The sequence below is a fragment of the Phyllostomus hastatus genome, unplaced genomic scaffold, assembly GCF_019186645.2.
Source record: "Phyllostomus hastatus isolate PE091 unplaced genomic scaffold, TTU_PhHast_1.1 phas_contig_40, whole genome shotgun sequence".
In the NCBI taxonomy this organism is placed as follows: Eukaryota; Metazoa; Chordata; class Mammalia; order Chiroptera; family Phyllostomidae; genus Phyllostomus; species Phyllostomus hastatus.
Window position 1 is genome coordinate 93192483 of NW_025333872.1, and position 15197 is coordinate 93207679.

General features: G+C 43.0%; 1 long non-coding RNA gene across 2 annotated transcripts; it reads left to right on the forward strand.

Moving 5' to 3' along the window:
* Positions 1–334: 334 nt before the first annotated feature.
* Positions 335–14426, forward strand: LOC123821759. Of its 2 annotated transcripts, none has more exons than XR_006786161.1 (4): positions 335–520; positions 3589–3815; positions 12289–12413; positions 12588–14426. It is a non-coding gene; the product is annotated as an uncharacterized LOC123821759 (long non-coding RNA). The 2 variants fall into 2 exon arrangements; XR_006786162.1 differs by lacking the exon at positions 335–520 and adding an exon at positions 809–986.
* Positions 14427–15197: the final 771 nt, after the last annotated feature.

Consider the following 15197-nt stretch of genomic DNA (forward strand, 5'->3'; position numbering starts at 1 on the left):
CGAAGTGGAGTTCAACTCGCTTTAAAAGAAGGAAAAGAAAACATTCGGCGCATTCCTCATTTTCCCCTAAGTGCACCGTACCGTCAAGTGCTGCTGCATTTTGCATTCCTCAGAGCTCCTAAACACTACTTAAATTGTGCCCATAAATCACTTCATCCCCGGTGAAATATAGCTGTCTCCTCCAGGAGGAATACGGGGCGACACCTGGGGTGAGGACCCGCAGCTCTGCAAGAATCAATGGCGGCTCGCAGGGACCCGCCCTCCGTCTGGGAGGCCGGAGAGTGTGCGGAGGCTCGCGTCCTTTCTGCTCCGCAGCCTCCACCAGCGTTGGGTTAAAAGTCCTTGTGTTAAAAGCTGGTGAGGTCCACCTCCTGACCACGTGATCCGTCTCAGCAGTCCCAGCGAGCGGGCACTGTAGGGTGACGGGCGGAAAGCATCATCCAAAAGGCGCGGTGAAAAGGGAGAAACTCGGCTGCAAGAGGTTACAGAGCCCAGAAATTAACCAAGATAGAAATGAGGGGTGAGTAAGCTCCTGGCCAAAGGACTCTGCTTTACCGAAGAATCCACCGTGGGACTCCTGAAACTCACGGACGCGACTTGATTGACAGCAAAGCTGTTTACACACCGCGCACCCTAGGGTAGCCGGCTCAGGAACCAGGGCCTGCGTTCCAGACGCTTCCTCCGGCCTGGAGCCCGCCGCGAGGGGGCGGGGCGGGGCCTTCGGGGGGCGGGGCCGAGGCCAGGGGAGGCGGGGCTCCAGCGCCTGCCCCTCTGCACTCCCGCTCGGTCACCGCGCCCCGGCCCGGGAGGCAAAACCAGTTCTGTGGGCCTGCCCAGGGTATTTGTAGAGCAGGGCTGGGCGGTGCTCGGACCCGCCTGTTGAGAACTCCCGCTTGGGCCCAGCCCGGCCCGGCCCGGCCCGGCCCAGCCCAGGGCCTCCATAGTGTGCACTGACCGTCTGCATGCCAGTAAGGACTTCTAAGGAAGTAGGTAATTTCCCAGCCCCGCCCCTGCCCACCCCAATACACACACAGACACTCACAAACCCACACAAGACACACTCACACACACGCTGTCACACTAACACGCAGTTACACTCTCCTACAGACACGTGGGGTGGGTAGGCGTCTCTGAGAGTTGCCCCTTCTTCCTAAGGAAAGGGCTCAGTAGCCGGAACCAGCTGGAAGGAATCAAAGAAACCAGCTCCTGCCCCAGGCCCTCCCCAGGGTGAGGGGAAAGGTGAGCCTCTGGAAAAGCCTGGAAACTTTCACTTCCCAGGACAAGAGAGAGAGAAGTCCGCCTCCCCTTGAACTAGGCCAAAAATTGCTCCTTTCCTTTTGGGCCTGGTGTTCTCCGTCACTGAAAGAGCTGCATCTAACGTGAAATGTCCCTAAATTGATTTCTGTTGAATAACAGTGGGTTCTTAGTTTCAGAATTTACTTCGTCACCTACCCTGACAAGGCACCGTGCTAAGCACTTCCACAAAAGTGAACCCACTGCGTCCTGGCCCAGCTGAAGGGGGTTGCCAGGGTTGCTGTTAACATCTGCCTAGAAAGGTGAGGGAAAGGGCTCAGCAGGCCACGCCGTTGGGGCCAAGTCCTGCAGACTAGACTGCCTGCCTAGCTATTTAAACTGCAAGTTTCAATGCTTTGTAAGTTAGCATTGACTTCACCCTTGACCCAGTACAGTCCGCCCGCCAAACCTCCCCATCTGAGGGTGCCTCATCCGAGGATTCAGCCAACCTCAGATTGAAAATATTTGTGTGGGGGGTGGGGGATGTTATTGTTGCAGACATGTCTTTAGGCCTCCGATGGTTGCTTCGTTACTGAAGATGCACAGACTTTTTTCGTGTCATTATGCCCTAAGCAGTACAGCACAACTATTTACGTGGTGTTTACATTGTGTTAGGTATTATTGCAAGAGTTCTAGACCTGATTTAAAGCATACAGGAGGACGTGCATGGGTTATGTGTATCTATTTGATACAATGGGCCTGAGCACCCTCGACTTTTGCTGTCCGTGGAGGCCTGAAACTGGTCCCCCAAGGAACCAAGGGTCAGCTGTGTTTTTCCTCATGAGCCATTTTGATTTCTTTTTCTTATCCTTCTCCCTCTTCTTTCTGCCTCCTTCTCCACAAACTCAGTTTCTTCTACACCCTGGAAAGCTGGGGAGCAGTGAGGATTAGAGGGCTGTAAGTAGGGGAAATCCTGCCCATCAGAAAAGTATGAGGCAGGACCAGGACTTCTGCACCTCCTGCCAAGTTCAAGTGGTAGGAGAACCAGCCGGATCGCGTCTGGACATGCTTTTCGGTTCTGCAGCTCACAGAATTTTGTGTGCGTGTGTCACTTTAACTTCAGTGATCTTTGGTGCCCCCGAAGGCAAGTAGCACACCTGAATCATAAAGCTTCAGATGCGTTGAGTTCAAAGTTTTATTTTCTACTTTTAAAGCCCTCAATAAATTACGGCAAAGGGAGTCGGAATCCGGCCTCCCGCCCTGGCATTCCTCCGGGATTGTTAAGGTTGGCGAAGCAATCTGCTCTTGAGAAACCAGGTGTAACAAGACCTGGGTGGAGGGATCCCAGGGTTGTTTGTGGAACTTTCTCCTCCTCTGTGGCCTATGCCAGAGTCTCTCTGGGGCAATCCTGCAGCTTGCCAATTGAGCTACGTGGTGGCCGCCTGCCTTTGTTATGCAAGTCGCAGAGCACGAAGCGTCCCTGCCTGGACTAGTGTTCCTGGCTAGCACAGGAAGGAGGAAAGGGGTCAACCGGAATCCTAGGCATCAGGCTTAGGATACCTCTGCAGTTCCTCCTCCCCCTTATCTCCACCTCCTCATCTTTAGAAGCCCAGCTAACTTCATATTCAAGGAGAAGTAATGCTTCAGAGCTCTGCCACCAACTTGAATAGGGCCATTAGGATTAAAGCGATACAACATATTCAAAATTAACTTTCTGCACAAGTCTGAGCTGATGCCCAGAAAGCAGTTAATTCTTGCTGTTTTCTGTTTCCCTTATCGTTACGTGGGATCCTATTTTGTCCTAGCTCTCGGATGCTTTTACACTTCCGGCAAAGTAGTTGTTTCTTTCTAAGACTCTTAAAAATTATGGTGTCAGGGATAGTCAGCAATTCCTGTTTCTGTTTTGTTTTGTTTTTTCTCTGAGCCTGTCTTCCTGCAAATCTCCTGCTGCTGTAGCAACTAACATGCTTTTGAACTCAGCAGCAAAGATGCCATTTGGTGTCGTTTTCCAGGTTGTGCTGGCTGTTTCCTGGGGAGAACTCAGAGATCCCGGGATGGATATGTATTAACATGTTGGGACCTATTAGTACATACATATGTATTACTATGTTGAGAGCAACAGCAAAAAGTGGCTTGCAGTGGCTTTGCGTCACACCCCTGCGGTGGCCCCACAGTCACATCCAAACCCTGTTCTGGAAGATCTGCCCGCTCCAATCAGGCTCCCTGCGACAACAAAAGTGAGTGGGAGTGAGAGCCGTGGAAGCCTCAGCCCCCTCAGGAATGAGCTTGTTGATTATTATTAATGCCTGCCTTTTCACCGGAGTGGAGCTTTGATAAAAAGAGGCTCTCTTGCAGGAAGAAAACAAAAAGAGAAAGTGCATCACTTTATCAAAGATAAAGGACATCGTCCTCACTCTGCTTTGCGTGGTGATCTAAACCTACCTGCTGGAAGTCCGACTCGGGAGATACACGAGCCCAAACTGCGGAGGATCTCATGCTGTCGGCTCCGTGGGGGTTGAAAAAAGCTGAGAAATGACTCCATCCCATATGCCTCTCCAGGACATTCTCCAATGATCTTCACGGTGAGGCCAGCTGCTTCTCCGCCTCCTCGTTATTTACTAGTGGGCACTCTGTGTGGGAAGGGACCCCTCTACACTCTATTCCAGTGCAGTGGTCATTTTTACAACACTGTATCTCAGTGGTCCCCGAAGCATTTTAGAGAATCTACATCCATCCTTATGGGGAAAATACAGGCAGTTAGGGAACTGAAATGAGAAAATCCCTTGGCTGAAATAATTCATCCTTTATTTCACAAAGTCTTTCTGTAACATAGAACCTGTCTGGGTGGTAAACAGATTCAAAGTCCTGAGGGAAATGACCTGAAGATTATATTTTGGTTTTGCTATTTTGTTATGCTCTCTGAGTGAATTTAGAAAGTCAATGATATTCAAAGCAGCGTGGTCTTTTACTTCCACCCTTGCAAACCAACACGGACGTGTGTCCTTAGAAAGTAAAATTAAAAACCAACTCCTACGTCCTTACCTTATGGTACACAAGAGAATTTGTTCTGAGCAGCAGACCAAGGGCCATTTGTAGAATGAGACCGATGAGTTGGGCCGAAAGGGGAAGTACAGGGGATTCGTCTAAGTTACTGATTGTTCCTTTTCTCAAACTTCTCCCTGGCAAAGATGAAATCGCACCAAACATCAATCAACTCTGTGATAATAAGACTATCCAAGTTGTTTCATTAGCCGTTCTCCTTTCTCTCACAACTGTCTAAACAGGATTTTCCCATTTAGCAACCGATTCATCCAGAGTTCTGATTATCCTGTAACTTAGGAGACCCCTTGGGTCAAATAGGAATATTTGTACAGTTATTAAAGTAGTTGGTGATTTGTGCACGGACTCGAACATTAAATATAGCGTGTCATTTGTAGCCTTAGAAAAGACTAGAATGGAAAATTATTTTCTAATCTTTGGTTTTTGCTGGAACAACTTGTCAGATGACATATTTGAAGTGGTATGTATAATAACAGAATACCTCTTTAAAGTGCCCTATTGAAGCAAAGTCTTTTACATTGTATAGTGCAATGCCTTTCAGACGGTATTTATACAAGGACTCTTCTGCAAACAAAATATTAAATATTAAATAAATAGAATATATGAAAAGAGAGGTGCCAAGGGGACCGGGGAGGAACTGGTTTTGTTCTCCGAACCCTTGCAAGAGCCACCAAAACACCATTGAGGGACACCGAGGCTGTAGGCAGCGTGAAAGCGAGTGTCGTACTGTAGGACTTATTAGAAAGAAAATAAGAGGCCCCATTTGAGATGACATCCCTCACTACTATGTGTACGAAAGGTGTTTGTCAAATATCATTCAGTTACTCTCTGTTTCCTGTCTGTATCATTCTTACTCTAAAGCTGAACTTTCGTGGCGTTTTATAACAGTGCACATAGATTCTGTGTCTCTGAGTTTCAAATTCTAAGTTTCGTTTTTTAATCCTAACAGTACAGCAAAGGCCAGAGGGCACATTAGGCCAAAATACATGTGACCTGAATGAATTATTTAGATGAATAGTTCTATCTTGTAGAATAACAGTAATATCTCAAGAAATGATTGTCAGATTATGATTAGGGCCTTAGAGAATACTTTATGCAAAAACCCCTACTTTCCTTTTTTCAGCTGAGAACACTGGGGCCCTGGAAGTCACGGAACATCAGCAAGGTTACAGGGGTACACCCCAGAACACAATTCTCTTGTCTCTGAGTCACGTGCTTTCCATGTATTGCATTGTAGAAATTCATATGAAATTCTTCCAACTTGAAAACATCAACATTAACTCTTGATGGCAATCAGTTGAGTATTTCTGCATTTCTTTAGACTAACCTGGTCCTGCTCAAACGTCAGTCATAGTTAAGAAGCGTGGCTTGTGTTAGGTCAGAGGTCATGGAAACATCCTTAAGCAACACATGTCCCCTGCAAAAGGATTTCCGGGGGTCGTGCAGGGGACAGAGCACACTAAGGCGCACAAAGCATCCGTGCCTTCTCTGGAAAGTGGAAGGCACATAAGCATATCTGGAGGAGCCGAATTCGCGGCGGTGGGGCTGAGACGGGAAGGCCAAAATGTTGGTGCAGAAGAGCCTGGCTTCCTTCCACCTCTGAGAACCCCTTTCACACCCAACTCTGAGCGGAAGGTGGGGAGAGGTTACCCCAGAGGCTGGTCTTCTCATAGACCCAGAGCATTAAATCGTGGGCTGGATGTGAAGGGCTGCCCGTTTGGCCTGTCTTGGATATGCATTATCAAAATAAGGGAGGTTCCTGTGATCTTTAACTGGTTTAAGTGTATCTGTGCATACGCCACATGCATTTTCAAATGACATAATTGGACACTTGATAAGTCACATTTCTTTAAACATGTCACTCTCTGTTTCAGACTAAGTGAGGAGAGGATTTGTTTAAGTTCCTTGTGAGCTTTCAAGAGAAAGAACTAGAGTCGGATTTGCTGTGAATCAAATTAATACACTAGTTTCCATTTTTGGTTTTCTGGCAGCTTTGTTTCTGCCCGGGAATACTAGCTCCTGCAAGGTTAGTCACTGTGCCTGGTTGGCTGTATAATCACATTACGTGCACTTCAGTATTTGTAAATGCAAGCGTTAGAGTGAGCAACCACAGCAAGCTTCAGCGGGGCAGGGGGACAAAGGCTGAGTGTGTAGGTGAGGTCTGTCAGTCAAGTCTATTGACAGCGTCCCTGTCTCCAGCTGGGAGACTCATTATGTTAAACAACTCGTCTGGTGTTTAGTGTAGTTGGGCAAATGGAGGGTTCTTGTCTTTGTAACAATATCAGGGGGATTTGGGGCAATGACGGTGCTTGTCATTCAGTTTATTCAGATTACATTATCCAGGGTGGCCTTGATTTTTCAATTATATTATCTATACAGTATTTAAGGCTTCCTCAGAACAAAGCTAAAAGGAAAAATGAAAGTGCTTATTAAAAGTGCTTATTATGTATTACACAGTACTTGTTCACCCTACCTCACAGGATTGGTGTGAAGAACAAATAAACTTGAAAATTGTAAGGGACATGGCAAACAAAAGGATTATTCACATCTGTTGATAGTGATACATGTTTGAATTACATTTCAGCATTGAAAAACTCAGGTGACTACTTCAACCCATTCCTATACAAATATATGAGACTGTTTTCTTTTTTAACCGCTTTATTGAAGTAAAATTTACATACCATAAAATCCACTCATTGTAAGTACGCATCTTAGTGACTTTCAGTAAATGCATACAGTTGTACGGCCGTCACTAGAATCCAGTTTTAGAAGATTTTCATACCCCCACCCCCCCCCCACCCCCGCCCTGCCAAAAGTTCCTCATGCCCATTTGCAGCCAGTCAGTCCTGGCCCTGAGAAGTCGTGGGTGTGGTTGCTGTCTCTGTAAGTTTGCCTTTTTGGACATTTCCTATAGATGGAGTCATGCGAATGTAGTCTTTTGCAACTGGTTTCTTTCATTTATCATATGCTTTTGTGATTTATCCATGTTGTAACATGTGTCAGTACTTAGACCCTTTTAACTGCTGTATAGTATTCCATCACATGGGCATACCACATTTTTCTCATCCATTCATCAGATGACAGGCATTGGCGTTGTTTTGAGTTTTGGGCTGTTATGAATAACACTGCTATGAACATTCATATGTGTCTCTTTGTCTGGACATATGTTTTCATTTCTCTTGAGTAGGTTCCTAGGAGTGAATTGTTGGGTTTATGATACGTTAAATAAATTTAACTTTTTAGGAAAATGCTAATTTGTTATCCAGTGTGACTATATCATTTTATATTTCTATCAGCCAGGTATGAGGGTTCTAGTTTCTGATGAGTTTCTGATGTACAAATAATGATTTCATATTTGTGTATATGTTGCAAAATAGTCACCACAGTACATCTAGTGGACATCCATCACCAGCTAGCCAGGTTTTTTTCTTGTGATGAAAACTTCCGAGATCCACTCCCTTAGCAATTTTCAAATATGCACCAAAGTATTATGAACTGCACATTACAGCCTCATGATTTATTCATTTTATTACTGGAAGTTTGTATTTTTCCACTCCCTTTACTCGTTTTACCTACTCTCACCTCTGTCCCCTGCCTCCAGCAACCACTATTCTGTTGTCTATATCCATGAGCTCCCTTTTCTTCCTTGTTTTAGATAGTACATAAAAGTGAACTCATACAGCATTTGTCTTTATCTCTCTGACTTATTTCACTTAGCATCATGCCCTTAAGGGCCATCCATGTTGTCACAAATGGCAAGATTTCCTTCTTTTTATAGCTGAATAATATTCCAGTGAGTGCGTATATTCTTTATCCATTTATCCATTGATGGATACTTTCTCCAAACTTGATTTTTGGGGGCATTAGGGTTAGCGTTAGGTCCATGAGTTTTTTTCTCTTTTTTTCTTAACCCCTCTACCTCCCTACTCTCCCTTCCTGACAAGTGTCTGCTCTCTATCTATGAGTCTGTCTCTATTTTGCCTGTTAGTTCATTTAGTTCATTAGATTCCACACATGAGTGAAATCATATGGTACTCATTTTTTTTTCTGACTAGCTTATTTCACTTAACATAATGCTCTCCATGTCCATCCGTGCTGTTGCAAAGGGTAAAATTTCCTTCTGTTTTACAGCTGATGGATACTTGGGCTGCTTCCAAGTATTGAAAATACTTGACTATGGAAAATAACACTGCAGTGAACATAGGGGTGCGTGTATTCTTTCACATTAGTGTTTTGGGTTTCTTCATAAAAATTTCCAGAGGTGGAGTCACTGGGTCAAAGTAAATATCCAAAAAAAAGTTGCATTTTTATACACCAATAATGAACTATCAGAAATGGAAACTAAGAAAACAATCTCATTCACAATTGCTTCAAAAGGAATAAAGCACCTAGGAATAAATTAAACCAAGGATGTAAAAGACCTGTACTCAAAAAATTATGAGACACTGTAGAAAGAAATTGAAGAAACATTGGCCAGTGTGGCTCAGTTGGTTGGACCATCATCTCATAAACCAAAGGGTCATGGGTTTGATTCCCAGTTTGGACACATGCCTGGCTTGCAGGTTCAATCCCCGTAGGGGTGTGTACAGGAGAGGAGGTGCAGCTGATAGAGGTTTCTCTCTTGCACTGATGTTTCTCTCCCTCCCTCCCTCCCTCCCCCTCTCCCTCGAATCAATGAGCATGTCCTAGGGTAAAAATAAAAAAGAGAGAAATTGAAGATGATGCAAATAAGTGGAAACATATATCATGTTCATGGATAAGAAAAATTGATATCATTAAAATGTCCATACTACTCAAAGCAACCTATAAATTCAATACAATTTCTATCAAGATATCAATGGTATATTTCACAGAACTAGAACAAATATTCCAAAAATTTATGTGGAACCACGAAAGACCCCGATAGCCACAGCAATCTTAAGAAACAAAAAAGAACAATCATCCTACCTGATATCAAACTACATTACAAGCCCATAGTAATCAAAACAGTATGGTACTGGCATAAAAAAAACAGACATATAGATTATAGTGGGACATAATAGAGATCCCACAAATATAGCCATGCCTTTATAGTCAATTAATATTTGACAAAGTATGGGATGCTCCCACAGAGCTCTCCTGGCCACTGCAAATGAGAATAAGTCATCCCAGACACAATCTTGTTGTTCCAACAGGGAAGGGACTGGCGATTCCCTGTAGTGGAGAATGCCCCAAGCCCTTCTCCCAAATGGCTTTTATTGCGGTATGCAAGCAAAGCTCATCAATCAATGTCCAAAGGCTATAGTTATAGAAAACAGATATTATCTATAGATACCAATTGAGGAAACACAGAGATCTGCCTCAAGTCAGGGTCTGTTAAGGAAGGGTTCCTGAGATCAGGAGTTCAATCCCTTGTGCTTTGAACCCAAACATCTGGTTTATATCAACAGGGCTATACAAAGCAAAGCAAGCTTCAAAGGATACAATGTATTCTTCAGGACTGATTTTACACAGGAACCCTCCGTGGTAGTATCAGGTTGTGTCTGCAACCTGCAGGAATTCCCTGTGTTTCAGTCGAGACTTAAGGCAAGGCCTTGCTCACATGGGGCTACAGTTTCCGATGCCACAGAAAGTGGTCCCCAACAACAAAGGAAGCAAAAGCATACAAAGGGCTAAAGATACTCTATCCAATAGATGGTGTTGGGAAAATTGGACAGATATGTGCAACAAAATGAAACTAGACTATCTTTTTACATCATATACAAGAATAAACTCAAAAGGAATTAAAGTCTTAAATGCTAATTCAAAACCATAAAAGTCCTAGAAGAAAAGGTAGGCAGTAAAATTTCAGACATGTTTCGTAGCAATATTTTTTCTGACATAGCTCTTTGAGCAAGGGAAATGAAAAAAATAAACAAATGGGACTATATCAAAGAAAAAAGTTTTTGCACAGCAAAGGGAACCATCAACAAAATGAAAACACTACTCACTGATTGGGAGAACATCTTTGCCAATACATCTGATAAGGGGTTAATATCCTAAAATAAATAGCCAAAACTTGATTTTTACACTCCCTCAAGAAGACAAGCCCTTTTTACCTTATTTATTTTTTTATAAACCAGCCCTAGCAAAGTACTATGAAAGTAATGCATCCTTAATAACTATTTGTTGAATACATGATAAAAAGCTCATTGTTTTTATGTAAATATTATCAGCATACCTGATATCATAATTTAGTAAGTTGCATTAAATTCTGTTTTGTTAAACGTGTTAGAATTTGTTTAGTGTAATTGCTTGTTATAACATTACAATTGAAGTTATAGTTAGTTTATGGTTCAGTTTGAATTGAAGCTAAAAATTTTGTTTCTTTATTATTTTGTATACCAGAGGTTTCAGTTTTAAAACCATTTCAAAAGGGAGTGCCTTAGGGCATAAACTTGGACAAATACATGTAATTATCAGAGAAAAGGGATTTGAAGGAAAAAAATAACATTTTATGGTAATTAATTTGTTTAAAAGACTTAAATTTTTAGGCATTACTTTTTTCTGCAAGTGTCCCTGAGTGCCTTAACAAAAACAGCAAAACCACAATTAATCACAAATGGGTAATGCTCTCAGAGGACCCAGGAGTAAGGAAAAAACAAACCCATACATCACCCATCACCAGTACTCTGGACACAACAGATTTCAAATTATAAATATAAATTGAGACTTATGTATAAGCCTGAATGTAAAACAAAAACAACTTCTCCTATAACTAGTAAATAACAGGAAGGGAAAAAAAACTTTTGAGCCTTGCCTGGAAGAATGCCAAAGATATACACTTGAGAATATTTTAAGGTAATTAGCATTTTTGTCTCTGTGTCAGTAAAAATAGGCTTTTGCCTGCTACTAATTTTCTTTGGGTTAGTGAGACCATTGTATGAATGAAGGGCTGTTAAAGGCCATTTATATTGTGCAAACAGAGGCACAAATTAGAGAGGGCATGTTAATAAGGAGAGTGGGCTTATGAGTGCTCAATTATGAGCCCAGAACCTGTTTCTATTTTAAGGGGATAGAAAACACATCAATCTTGCTTTTAGAATATTTTCAATTAAAATGAACAGCACATGGCATACTAAGAACCTGCAGAGGCTGCGGCCATGTGGATTTTGAATAAGTCTTCCATACCATCTTAGTATCAACACTGATGTACGTGTAATGGGCTGAAATATAATTTGAGATCCCAGAAGACCAAAGTCCCTGAGCTGCATAAGGAATCCTAAAGGAAGAGAAATATAAAACTGGACCATCTGTTTCACTTTTCGACACGCAAACTCTGGAGTAGACTGTTTGCAGGAAGATGCTGTTTAAAACCTGAGCCGGGGTGAAATAATACTCCGCATACTCACAACGTATCGTTAACGCCTCTCCTAAGCATAATCAATAGCGCCCAAGCCTAGTTCAGCATGTTCAAAACAAAGCCCAACGTTAGCTGCACAGAGCGCTCACTTCTCCGCACACGGAAACAATAGCGCGCAGATCACTCTCCAGCCCCAGGCAGCGCCTCCTGCCTAATTGGGGTGAGCAAAGGGAGGCATCCACTCTGCACAGGCAAGTGTTTGGGGAATCTAATTATAGTTTGCATACCCAGCTCAGTGTAGGAGCCCGGGCTGGCCCTGCTGTAGCCAGTACTTCCAGTGGCCCAGTATCATGGTTTGTTGTTGTTGTTGTTTTTAAATATGTGCTTTGTGTTTTTTTATATGGGCTTATGAAAACATTTGGTGATACCGTCTCCAAAGCTACCTTTTCCCCTATGTGAAACTGCTATTTTAGAAATACAGCTAGCCAGGTTGCCCGCATTCACATAATGTCCGTAAAGTGGAAAGGCACTAAATAAAACAGTGAAGGGTTGGCAGGAATAAATGCGGCAGCTCTCAAAACAGAGAAACCACTGCCTCCAACGCTGCTCCATGAGCCCAATGCTGAACTTCTCAAACCGTGATTGTATTGGATTTTTGGCTTTTTTTTTTTCAGGTGGTGCTAGTCCTCTCTCTTGAAACCTCTGTAACTATTAAGGTTGAAGTGCCATTTAAAGCAAAAAAAAAAAAAAGAAGGCAAAGAAATGAGCTATGGGAAGCCATGGTGAGCTGTTTGTCAATGTATCCTTTCTTGAGTTCTTCGGGGAAAGCAGGCTTCAGGGTGTGGGGATCATAGGCTTTATTTTGAATTTGTCTGTTATCATCTTAAAGCTTTCTTCAAGGGAGAGGTATACGGTTCATGTCTGTATACAACGTCTGTTGCTATGGAAAGGTGTGTACTTAACCTTATTACAGTGTTCTGTTAGAAGCAGTGAAGCTGGGATATCAGTTCATCTCTTTCTGAAAACCGCATGTTTTATGGGATAAAATGAAATGAAAAACACGGACAGCATACGTTTCTGGCATTAGAGAACAATTTTAAAGCTCTTATTTCAAACATTGCATAGATGAAGAAGCTATTCTACATTCTAAGAGCCACAGTAGCCTCTTACTACAGAAGTCATCCATGGTAATAACGTGATAGATGTCCACGACTTGCAGTATATCATCCAAGCTCCTCTGATATTTCCATCTCCAAATTCATTTCCGCGTCCCATTTCTCATCTCCAGCCAAATATTTGCTGTTGGCTCCGCAAGAGAACTGTGCTTTCAGCATAGTTCCAGTGCCCCGTTCCTGGCGAGCAGTTTCAGCACGGTAAGATTGTACTTGAATGTCGCTGTCGACGCGTCCTCTGAAATGGGACGGTGGAGGCTGCCTCACATTGGAACCTTGGCTGTTCTAGAAAAATCCAACCATCGATCAAACACAACCTAGAGCTTTTCCACATTGTTCTTTGTATCCAAGTTTGTAAAGTATCATTTGTCTCATTTCCACGCAGGAATATATTGCATGGGGCTAACTCCCCCACGTGTCGGAAGACCTGTTGGTTCTGAGCACAGACTCTGCAGTCAGAGGGCAAAGGTGAAGGTCTGGAGATGCCACTTGTAGCCTGTGCAACCTGGGACAGGCTTCTTAACCTCTCTGTGCCTGTTTGCACATCTGTCAACATTGGAATGAGAATAGTGCCTGTGTCATAGGGCTGAGCTGGAAATTCAATGAGACAGTTCTGGTAAAAATCACTTAGGATAGTGCCTGGTGCAGAGTAGGTCTGCAGGGTTGGTTCATTACATTGCTGAATGTCCTCCTCATCCTGTGGTTTTTAATTTTACCTTTTTCCATGAACATGCAGCTATTTCTCTTAACTCAAGAAGAATTTTAAATCGTAGAATCTGGGGCCAATGTAGCTGGACTTTTGGAAAACAGGTGGGGTTGGGTGACTTTCCTGTGCCCCACGAATAATCCCATCAAAAAAATGAGTTTCCCCATACCTCGAAGTGAGGACTTTGACTTTCCCTGTGTGACCACCAGGATTCTCTCTTTGTCCATTGTCCTGTGGGAAGCTCCTTTTCGGTTCTAGATAATATACACGTGAAAAGAGTTTGTCTGGATGTGTCCATGTGTCACCTATGTCAAAATGTCTGCTTGCTTTATTAACAGTCCTTATAGGTTATTAAATGTAGAAAGTGGTTTAAAGTGACTTTGATAGTTTGCCCCAGCATATTCCAGGTGTAATAAACGTAGACACGGGAAGGGAGGACGAGTTCATTGCGCACCATGTCCAAACCGACGCCCGAAGGTGCAGGCCAGACCTGGAGTTCATCGTCAGTGCTTGGCCTGCGTCCACAGCGAGGGGAACCGCTGTTAGCAGGCCTGTTTCCTCTGCTCAGAACATAATTTGATTCCTGTCAACTCAATCTGGCTACAACAGAATGGAATTTTTTGTTCTTTAAAGGTTTGTTTTTCACATTTCATTTATATACCATCTCCAGTGAGGTCAAATCCCCCTGTAAATATTATCTAATTTATTCTTGTAACATCTCTAAGAGAGAGGGGGCATTTGTCTTTATTATTAGCATCTGGTGTTAGGAGATGCACATTTACTTTGTTGGGAATCACCAGGAATAAATCTCACGCAGACACTAATGGAAAATATAATAGGAGATAAATATAGGTGTATCTGTAAATGAAGATATTTTCCCACCTTTAAATCTGTTGACTAAAAAGATAAAAAGTGGAACAACTTATGGTGATTGAATAGTAATAAAAAACAGCATTTAATCTAAATCTCTTCTCATGATTACAGCATGCTAAATATTACTCAATACTAGAGAGTCGGCTGATGAGCTATGTAAATGTTTTCCAATAAAATTAAATAGATTAGAATTGGAAAGAGAATGTTAATGTTTCTGAGGCTTTTAAAGAGTCTTCTCTAAAAACTTGGCTGGAAAATACAACTTCAGACCATGTACCGCGTCATCGGTGCCGGCAGCGTGAACGCCACCATTTCCACGTGGCCCGAGCAGGCAGGGCAGCCATCACATTCGCCAGGTTCTTGCCGCCTACGATCCTGTGTTGCAAATCCTGCTCCTGTATTTTGCCTGCTGCTTTGTTTGGGTTGTCAAGGTTTGTTACTGAGACAAGACCACGATCATCCTCCTCTGACGGTCGCAGATTGAGCCGGCATGACGCACCGTGAGGCGAGTCTAATTGCTGTTAATATCGGAAGGGCGAATAACCCTATTAAAAAGAAGAACAGTTATAGAAAAAACAAACAGGTGGAGGCAAGTCTAGATTACGTGATCGAAGGACAGCTTGACGAGGGGAAACCCATTAACCTGAGAGGAAACCGTTCTTTGCTTCCAGTTTGTGAGTGTTGGGGAGCAAGATGGCATTCCTGCTAAGTCAACATGGAAACAATTCTTCTGATTCATTTATAGACGTAAATATTAGGTTTTCTCATACGTGATTCCTAATTGTTAATAGAGTTTCAAATGCCGTGTGAGGCTCATGGAAAAGCCTTCACC